Source organism: Salvelinus fontinalis, chromosome 24 (assembly GCF_029448725.1).
Source record: "Salvelinus fontinalis isolate EN_2023a chromosome 24, ASM2944872v1, whole genome shotgun sequence".
NCBI lineage: Eukaryota > Metazoa > Chordata > Actinopteri > Salmoniformes > Salmonidae > Salvelinus > Salvelinus fontinalis.
In genome coordinates, this window is record NC_074688.1 from 45,825,582 (window position 1) to 45,836,412 (window position 10,831).

The 10,831-nt window shown below is 45.6% G+C and overlaps 1 protein-coding gene across 8 annotated transcripts in view; it reads right to left on the reverse strand.

Annotated features, from left to right (window-relative positions):
* The window catches only part of mtus2b (microtubule associated tumor suppressor candidate 2b), a 161,160-nt gene extending 154,233 nt beyond the window's left edge, over positions 1–6,927 (reverse strand). For 6 of the 8 annotated variants that reach the window (XM_055880797.1, XM_055880801.1, XM_055880800.1 and 3 more), the window contains exon 1: positions 6,743–6,926. The gene's annotated coding sequence lies outside the window, so the exon portion shown is untranslated. Of the gene's footprint in view, positions 1–6,742 lie in introns of all 8 variants that reach the window. The other 2 variants (XM_055880799.1, XM_055880798.1) reach the window with 1 other exon arrangement.
* Between the last annotated feature and the right edge of the window lie 3,904 nt (positions 6,928–10,831).

A 10,831-nucleotide genomic window follows, 5' to 3' on the forward strand; every position in this document is an offset into this window, starting at 1 on the left:
TCTCTCAGTTTCCACTCCCTCATCCTTCTGTCTCCACTACCTCCTCTCTCTCTGTATCCACTACCTGCTCTCTCTCTGTCTCCACTACCTCCTCTCTCTCTCCACTACCTCATCTCTCAGTTTCCACTCCCTCATCCTTCTGTCTCCAATACCTCCTCTCTCTCTGTATCCACTACCTCCTCTCTCTCTGTCTCCACTACCTGCTCTCTCTCTGTCTCCACTACCTCCTCTCTCTCCCTTTCCACTACCTCCTCTCTCTCTGTATCCACTACCTGCTCTCTCTCTGTCTCCACTACCTCCTCTCTCTCCCTATCCACTACCTCCTCTCTCTCTCTCCACTACCTCCTCTCTCTCTGTCTCCACTACCTCCTCTCTCTCTGTATCCACTACCTGCTCTCTCTCTGTCTCCACTACCTCCTCTCTCCCTATCCACTACCTCCTCTCTCTCTCTCCACTACCTCCTCTCTCTCTGTCTCCACTACCTCCTCTCTCTCTGTATCCACTACCTGCTCTCTCTCTGTCTCCACTACCTCCTCTCTCTCCCTCTCCACTACCTCCTCTCTCTCTGTATCCACTACCTGCTCTCTCTCTGTCTCCACTACCTCCTCTCTCTCCCTATCCACTACCTCCTCTCTCTCTCTCCACTACCTCCTCTCTCTCTGTATCCACTACCTCCTCTCTCTCTGTATCCACTACCTGCTCTCTCTCTGTCTCCACTACCTCCTCTCTCTCCCTCTCCACTACCTGCTCTCTCTCTGTATCCACTACCTGCTCTCTCTCTGTCTCCACTACCTCCTCTCTCTCTGTCTCCACTACCTCCTCTCTCTCCCTCTCCACTACCTGCTCTCTCTCTGTATCCACTACCTCCTCTCTCTCTGTCTCCACTACCTGCTCTCTCTCTGTCTCCACTACCTGCTCTCTCTCTGTCTCCACTACCTCCTCTCTCTCCCTCTCCACTACCTGCTCTCTCTCCGTCTCCACTACCTCCTCTCTCTCTGTCTCCACTACCTGCTCTCTCTCTGTCTCCACTACCTCCTCTCTCTCTGTCTCCACTACCTCCTCTCTCTCTGTCTCCACTACCTCCTCTCTCTCTGTCTCCACTACCTGCTCTCTCTCTGGACCCACTACCTGCTCTCTCTCTGTCTCCACTACCTGCTCTCTCTCTGTCTCCACTACCTCCTCTCTCTCTGTCTCCACTACCTCCTCTCTCTCTGTCTCCACTACCTGCTCTCTCTCTGTCTCCACTACCTGCTCTCTCTCTGTCTCCACTACCTCCTCTCTCTCTGTCTCCACTACCTCCTCTCTCTCTGTATCTACTACCTCCTCTCTCTCTGTATCCACTACCTCCTCTCTCTCTGTCTCCACTACCTGCTCTCTCTCTGTCTCCACTACCTCCTCTCTCTCTGTCTCCACTACCTGCTCTCTCTCTGTCTCCACTACCTCCTCTCTCTCCCTCTCCACTACCTGCTCTCTCTCTGTCTCCACTACCTCCTCTCTCTCTGTCTCCACTACCTGCTCTCTCTCTGTCTCCACTACCTCCTCTCTCTCTGTCTCCACTACCTCCTCTCTCTCTGTCTCCACTACCTGCTCTCTCTCTGGACCCACTACCTGCTCTCTCTCTGTCTCCACTACCTGCTCTCTCTCTGTCTCCACTACCTCCTCTCTCTCTGTCTCCACTACCTGCTCTCTCTCTGTCTCCACTACCTCCTCTCTCTCTGTCTCCACTACCTGCTCTCTCTCTGTCTCCACTACCTCCTCTCTCTCCCTTTCCACTACCTCCTCTCTCTCTGTATCCACTACCTGCTCTCTCTCTGTCTCCACTACCTCCTCTCTCTCTGTCTCCACTACCTGCTCTCTCTCTGTCTCCACTACCTCCTCTCTCTCTGTCTCCACTACCTGCTCTCTCTCTGTCTCCACTACCTCCTCTCTCTCTGTCTCCACTACCTCCTCTCTCTCTGTATCTACTACCTCCTCTCTCTCTGTCTCCACTACCTCCTCTCTCTCTGTCTCCACTACCTGCTCTCTCTCTGGACCCACTACCTGCTCTCTCTCTGTCTCCACTACCTGCTCTCTCTCTGTCTCCACTACCTCCTCTCTCTCTGTCTCCACTACCTGCTCTCTCTCTGTCTCCACTACCTCCTCTCTCTCTGTCTCCACTACCTCCTCTCTCTCTGTCTCCACTACCTCCTCTCTCTCTGTATCTACTACCTCCTCTCTCTCTGTCTCCACTACCTGCTCTCTCTCTGTATCCACTACCTGCTCTCTCTCTGTCTCCACTACCTCCTCTCTCTCTGTCTCCACTACCTCCTCTCTCTCTGTATCTACTACCTCCTCTCTCTCTGTATCCACTATCTCCTCTCTCTCTGTCTCCACTACCTCCTCTCTCTCTGTCTCCACTACCTGCTCTCTCTCTGTCTCCACTACCTCCTCTCTCTCTGTCTCCACTATCTCCTCTCTCTCTGTATCCACTCCCTCCTCTCTCTCTGTCTCCACTACCTCCTCTCTCTCTGTCTCCACTACCTGCTCTCTCTCTGTCTCCACTACCTCCTCTCTCTCTGTATCCACTCCCTCCTCTCTCTCTGTATCCACTACCTCCTCTCTCTCTGTCTCCACTACCTCCTCTCGCTCTGTCTCCACTACCTCCTCTCTCTCTGTATCCACTACCTCCTCTCTCTCTGTCTCCACTACCTCCTCTCTCTCTGTATCCACTCCCTCCTCTCTCTCTGTATCCACTACCTCCTCTCTCTCTGTCTCCACTACCTCCTCTCTCTCTGTCTCCACTACCTGCTCTCTCCCTGTCTATTTTGTCTCCCTAGTGAAGCCACACTCTTCACCACTCAGAGTTCTCAGAGGTGACAACTAGACTATAGAGTCAGCATGGACCTGCCAGCCCGCCTACAGACGAACACACAGCACACAGACATTCATCATCTTTCAAAGCAAGTAAAGCACATAAAACCTATTTCAAATGCATGCTGACGAAATGTGCTAACACTGAGGAATGAGCAAAATGCATGTTCGCTGAGCGGTGCTTTACGAGTTACCTGATACTGAGATGTACCATTAGGGTGATTAGAGTGGTTCTATACTGAATGGAAATAGAGAGGAGGCAGGTGTTCCATACGTCTGCACTAAGATGATTCATAGTCAGCCAGTCAGCCAGTCAGCCAGTCAGCCAGTCAGTCAGTCAGCCAGCCAGTCAGTCAGCCAGCCAGTCAGCCAGTCAGTCAGCCAGTCAGTCAGCCAGCGAGCCAGCCAGCCAGTCAGCCAGTCAGTCAGTCAGCCAGCCAGCCAGCCAGCCAGCCAGTCAGCCAGTCAGCCAGCCAGTCAGCCAGCCAGTCAATCACTCAGCCAGTCAGCCAGTCAGCCAGTCAGGTTAGATAACGTTAGTGATCACAAAGTCAACCCGTGTCTTCCAGCTTCACACACAGAGACCTCTGAGATCCCTCACTATCTGTCTGTGTCGTCACAACATTCACCTGTCTGTGTCTTCACAACATTCACCTGTCTGTGTCTTCTCAACATTCAGCTGTCTGTGTCTTCACAACATTCACCTGTCTGTGTCTTCTCAACATTCACCTGTCTGTGTCTTCTCAACATTCACCTGTCTGTGTCTTCTCAACATTCACCTGTCTGTGTCTTCCCAACATTCACCTGTCTGTGTCTTCACAACATTCACCTGTCTGTGTCTTCACAACATTCACCTATCTGTGTCTTCACAACATTCACCTGTCTGTGTCTTCACAACATTCACCTGTCTGTGTCTTCACAACATTCACCTGTCTGTGTCTTCACAACATTCACCTGTCTGTGTCTTCACAACATTTACCTGTAATGGTCTTCACAACATTCACCTGTCTGTGTCTTCACAACATTCACCTGTCTGTGTCTTCACAACATTTACCTGTAATGGTCTTCACAACATTCACCTGTCTGTGTCTTCTCAACATTCACCTGTCTGTGTCTTCACAACATTCACCTGTCTGTGTCTTCACAACATTCACCTATCTGTGTCTTCACAACATTCGCCTATCTGTGTCTTCACAACATTCACCTGTCTGTGTCTTCACAACATTCACCTGTCTGTGTCTTCACAACATTCACCTGTCTGTGTCTTCACAACATTCACCTGTCTGTGTCTTCACAACATTCACCTGTCTGTGTCTTCACAACATTCACCTATCTGTGTCTTCACAACATTCACCTGTCTGTGTCTTCACAACATTCACCTGTCTGTGTCTTCACAACATTCACCTGTCTGTGTCTTCACAACATTCACCTGTCTGTGTCTTCACAACATTTACCTGTAATGGTCTTCACAACATTCACCTGTCTGTGTCTTCACAACATTCACCTGTCTGTGTCTTCACAACATTCACCTATCTGTGTCTTCACAACATTCACCTATCTGTGTCTTCACAACATTCACCTGTCTGTGTCTTCACAACATTCACCTGTCTGTGTCTTCACAACATTCACCTGTCTGTGTCTTCACAACATTCACCTGTCTGTGTCTTCACAACATTTACCTGTAATGGTCTTCACAACATTCACCTGTCTGTGTCTTCACAACATTCACCTGTCTGTGTCTTCACAACATTTACCTGTAATGGTCTTCACAACATTCACCTGTCTGTGTCTTCTCAACATTCACCTGTCTGTGTCTTCACAACATTCACCTGTCTGTGTCTTCACAACATTCACCTGTCTGTGTCTTCACAACATTCACCTGTCTGTGTCTTCTCAACATTCACCTGTCTGTGTCTTCACAACATTCACCTGTCTGTGTCTTCACAACATTCACCTGTCTGTGTCTTCACAACATTCACCTGTCTGTGTCTTCACAACATTCACCTGTCTGTGTCTTCACAACATTCACCTATCTGTGTCTTCACAACATTCACCTGTCTGTGTCTTCACAACATTCACCTGTCTGTGTCTTCACAACATTCACCTGTCTGTCTCTTCACAACATTCACCTGTCTGTGTCTTCACAACATTCACCTGTCTGTGTCTTCACAACATTCAGCTGTCTGATCCTTGAGCCAATTATCACTAGATAACCTGTGTGTGTGGGGGGGGGGGCTCTGGCCAGAAGAATCTGGGAACCAGTGTGCATAACACACTGAACTGAACACCTGCTATAGAACCTCTGTATCTATGTTATAGAACCTCTGTATCTATGTTATAGACCTCTGTATCTATGTTATAGAACCTCTGTATCTATGTTATAGAACCTCTGTATCTATGTTATAGAACCTCTGTATCTATGCTATAGACCTCTGTATCTATGCTATAGAACCTCTGTATCTATGCTATAGAACCTCTGTATCTATGCTATAGAACCTCTGTATCTATGCTATATAACCTCTGTATCTATGTTATAGAACCTCTGTATCTATGTTATAGAACCTCTGTATCTATGTTATAGAACCTCTGTATCTATATTATAGAACCTCTGTATCTATGCTATAGACCTCTGTATCTATGCTATAGAACCTCTGTATCTATGCTATAGAACCTCTGTATCTATGCTATAGAACCTCTGTATCTATGCTATAGAACCTCTGTATCTATGTTATAGAACCTCTGTATCTATGCTATATAACCTCTGTATCTATGTTATAGAACCTCTGTATCTATGTTATAGAACCTCTGTATCTATGTTATAGAACCTCTGTATCTATGTTTCATCCTCTCGTGCTCTAAAAACAGCAGCTTGCAGCCGACTCATACTGGCTGTTCTGCCATAAGAACTGAAATAAGGGAAGTCAAATCTTTGTGTGTAGGAGAGAGAGAGGGGGGAGAGGGGGGGGGGGAGAGGGGGAGAGCGAGAGAGAGAGAGACAGTAATGTTTAGTGTTAATTTGTATTGTTTATCTACTTCACTTGCTTCGGCAATGTTAACATATGCCAATAAAACCCTTAAATTGAAAGAGAGGGAAAACGAGACAGAGAGAGAGAGTGAGTGAGAGAGCGAGAAGAGAGGAGAGAGATTGAGGGGGAGAGAGAGAGAGAGAGAGAGAGAGAGAGAGAGAGAGAGAGAGAGAGAGAGAGAGAGAGAGAGAGACGCTAATGAGAGGTTTGGATTTGTCGCCTTGCAGCCCGATGATGCAGTGCTTATCATGTGCCTGTTCCAAGTGGCACCCTATTCCCTATATAGAGCACTAGGCCCTACTTTTGATCTGAACCCAAAGGGCCCTGGTCAAAAGTAGGGCACTTTATAGGGAACAGGGTGCCATTTGGGATAAGAGCCGATTACATTAGCATGTGTTTGGCTGATTAGAGACACTGGTTAGGAAGTCAAGGGCTCCTTCTGACAGACAGACACACAGCAGGCTGCTGTGACAGCAGACACACACACAAGATCATGTTTGAGTTTGGCTATTATTAGCATTAGCATTAGGCTAATGGGAAAAATGCTTCAAAAAGACAGTCACAGACTGCTATTTTAGCCTAAGTTATGGTAGGCTACACAGCTATAGACGGTAGGAATACCTGAAAGGTAAACAATTTACCAGATGGCATAATGCGTGCATAGGGTTTAGCACCTAATATACATTTCACACCAGATAGACCGCAGACGCATCACATCGGCTATTTTATAGATTCAAAGCGGAGGTGTGAGCTGTGATTGCCTATTAGGCAATTCTAGTGTAAATCAACGTGATAGTGTATTGTATAACGACGCCTCCGCCCCTCAGCTATATATCCATCCCATATCAAACAGAAATTCACCTTACCTTTAAATCCACGAGAGTCCGTGTGAAATAGCCTCAAGTCTTCTTTAAAACTGTACATCCAACCTTACACCTGAGAGGTACGGAACATTCTGCAGCATCACAAGAAAACAGAGGAGCCAGGCGCGGGGATGGAAAAGTGCGAGGGGAACCGCTAGTGAGTGGGGGGTTTAACGCCCAAATGAGGAGTGAGTTTAGAGCGCCGCCCTGTGGCAAAAGTCGGTAATTCTACACACCCACCTGCAAACATATACTACGCCAGACCCCAGGAAGTCGTTTGGGTGCTGTATTTATCATTTTCAAAGAGGGGGGGTGCTGAAAAAATATGTTTTCCTGCGCTACAGACGCTATAGCTAACGCTTCCATCACACTGACCTTTGATGCATTTTGGGTACACCAGAAGTACATTAATGTCAAATGGAATGCTGCGTTTGCCTTGCAGCATTGCTTTGCAAAGACAGTTGCAGTGCGTTGTGTGTGGTACGTACGTTGGATTTATCGAACGTTTGCGTCAAACTGTATGCGTAGACGGCTTTACAGAAATGGTAGCAGAAGGTGAACGTTACACTTTAGTTCTACACATATCCAGATGATGCGGCGTACTATTTTGCGCAATGTGATCGAGACATAATACAGAACTATTAAAGGCCCAGTTCACTACTTTTTTGAGAAGAAAAAAAAAATGCACCCACCAAAATAAAATATTTTATTAATATTCTTTTTAAATTGTGATTTTTCAGGGGGTGCTGCAGCACCTACTTCTCGTGGCTATGGTCTACACCTGTCATATCCTTGTTTGTTTATGTTTATTGTCCTATCGTATTAGTTCATGTAAATAGCAGGCCTCATAAAAAAGTATCAATATGGGCTAAAGTAACCTGCACAGCTGTTCTCAATTGCAACCAACACTGGCTACGGATTGACCACTCCCTAACGCAGACGTCGAGGTTACATTTTAGTCCTGATCGCAGCCAATATTTTTCAAGACTATTTCGCCTTCTGGTTGGTATTATCATCGGAGCAATGTAGGCATTATGAGCAGACGAAGGGTGATTCGTGTATTTGACAATAATTCCATACAACTGAAATGTTTTTAAGTATTTCCTCGTTTACCACGGCAAATCTACTGTGGAAATTTACCCAACACGGTTGTATGAATGGAAAACTACTGTCGGTGTAGCCTACTCTTGTCACGTGTGATAGTATAACTTTAAACCGTCCCCTCGCCCCGACATGGGCGCGAACCAGGGACCTTCTGCACACATCAACAACGGTTGCCCACGAAGCATCGTTACCCATCGCTCCACAAAGGCCGCGGCCCTTGCAGGGCAAGGGGAAACCCTACTTAAAGTCTCAGAGCAAGTGACGTAACTGATTGAAATGCTACTAATGCTACTATGCTAACTAGCTAGCCATTTCACATCCGTTACACACGCCCTGACCTTATAGAACATTTTATTCTCAAAATGGGTTAGGTCGGGGTGTGACTAGGGTGGGTACTCTAGTTTTGTTATTTCTATGTTGGCCTGATATGGTTCCCAACCAGAGGCAGCTAAAATAGGAGATTTAAAAAATTTGACATGGCTAATTGAGTGACTGTCAGTGACTGACATAACAAGAAAACAAATTATAATGCGCAACCAGATTTCTAAATTGCACCTTGTGTAATTTCCATTTTGAAGTACTCCATTTTCTTCAACTACTTCTATGAGTTGATAAACAAACTGATAGGTTGCACACTGCCAGTTGGAAGGTGTTGTCAGGTACAAACCCAGGTTGGTGATTTACTGCCACCTATTATGGAATGTTTTCTCATGAGTATAATTCATTGGCTGACCCCCCCCCCCCCTGATGACTAGGATGGAATCACGTGATCCTTCCTTCACCCATAGAAAGCCCCACTCAGTTGACTACTTTAAAATAGTTACACACTCAATGGCAATGTGTTTGCCAAAATAGGTTTTATTCATTTAGAGTCCTCTATCTAACTCTATGGTGTTAAATTCCCACTTCCCACTTGGTTAATGAATGCAGAATTAATGAAGTAAATTGTGATTGAGTTATATAACCATATAATATTTATATATTTTATCGAATGAAAATTAAGTCTATAAAGTCATTTTGAATCCCATATATTATAATGATATATATTAATATATAATAATATAACCCTCAAGCTTCTAGCCCGAAGTCCAGCGCATCGCCAGTGTCCCAAATTGCATGCCCGAGCGGCAGAGTCGATACCCGCGCTTTTAAACCCAGGGTCTTTACAAAAGTTTGCCTTTTAAGGTGAAACGTTTGAATTAAATATAGACAGACTACTACTCGAATAAGTTTTTTTTTTTTTTATTCATCAGCCGTGCGGGTCTCCGATTCAACTGATAGGTCGATATTTAATTGGGGGCTGGAGGAGAGAATCTAGACCAGCTGTCTGGGACTGTATCATAATCACTTGACACGGTAACAACGAGAGATCAACTGGGATAGGGGGGGAGAGGGTCACCGCGTGTGAAAGGGAGCTGTAGGAAATGGTTGTCGAGTTTGAAAAGCTCGTCAATCAATCAATCAATCAAATGTATTTATAAAACCCTTCCTAGGACCATGCCTCAGGACTACCTGGCATGAGGACTCCTTGCTGTCCCCAGTCCACCTGGCGGTGCTGCTGCTCCAGTTTCAACTGATCTGCCTGCGGCTATGGAACCCTGACCTGTTCACCGGACGTGCTACCTTGTCCCAGACCTGCTGTTTTCAACTCTCTAGAGACAGCAGGAGCGGTAGAGATGCTCTGAATGATCGACTATGAAAAGCCAACTGACATTTACTCCTGAGGTGCTGACCTATTGCACCCTCTACAACCACTGTGATTATTATTATTTGACCCTGCTGGTCATCTATGATCAGAGCCTGGGTCCTCCTAAGGTTTCTTCCTAGGTTCCGGCCTTTTTAGGGAGTTTTTCCAAGCCACCGTGCTTCTACATCTGCATTGCTTGCTGTTTGGGGTTTTAGGCTGGGTTTCTGTACAGCACTTTGAGATATCAGCTGATGTAAGAAGGGTTTTATAAATACATTTGATTGATTGACTGATTGATTCCCCAAAATCTGTCTTCTCCAGCAGGAGGCGTTACCCTCCCGCTCAACAAGCAAGTCGTTTTTGTATGGAGGTCAATGAAAGTGTCAAATTTGATTAACAAAAATTGCAATGGAGTATTTGATCGAATATAAGTTTCGTAACGATTAGGTTGCTGCGAGTGTACTGATATAAATAGGACAAGTGACATCAAGGCAACTTGGAGAAATATCTCTTTATATTAGAGCTGTGCCTCGTCATTGTCACTAGTTACCACATCCACAAAGTTATAAACCCCGCCCATTTCTACAATTTATCTTCTAAAAGGTGATTTTAAACCTAATCACACTGCTAACCTTGTACCTAACCAAAACCTTATGTTAGGACCAACAATATATTTTGGGGTTTTCATTCATTTTCACGATATAGATGATTTGGACGTTGTGGCTGTGGTAACTAGTGGAAAAAGTTGTGCCTAATCTTCACACACAGTGGGGCAAAAAAGTATTTAGTCAGCCACCAATTGTGCAAGTTCTCCCTCCCACTTAAAAAGATGTGAGAGGCCTGTAATTTTCATCATAGGTACACTTCAACTATGACAGACAAAATGAGGGAAAAAAATCCAGAAAATCACATTGTAGGATTTTTTATGAATTTATTTGCAAATTATGGTGGAAAAAAAGTATTTGGTGACCTACAAACAAGCAAGATTTCTGGCTCTCACATACCTGTAACTTCTTCTTTAAGAGGTTCCTCTGTCCTCCACTCGTTACCTGTATTAATGGCACCTGTTTGAACTTGTTATCAGTATAAAAGACACCTGTCCACAACCTCAAACAGTCACACTCCAAACTCCACTATGGCCAAGACCAAAGAGCTGTCAAAGGACACCAGAAACAAAATTGTAGACCTGCACCAGGCTGGGAAGACAATCTGCAATAGGTAAGCAGCTTGGTTTGAAGAAATCAACTGTGGGAGCAATTATTAGGAAATGGAAGACATACAAGACCACTGATAATCTCCCT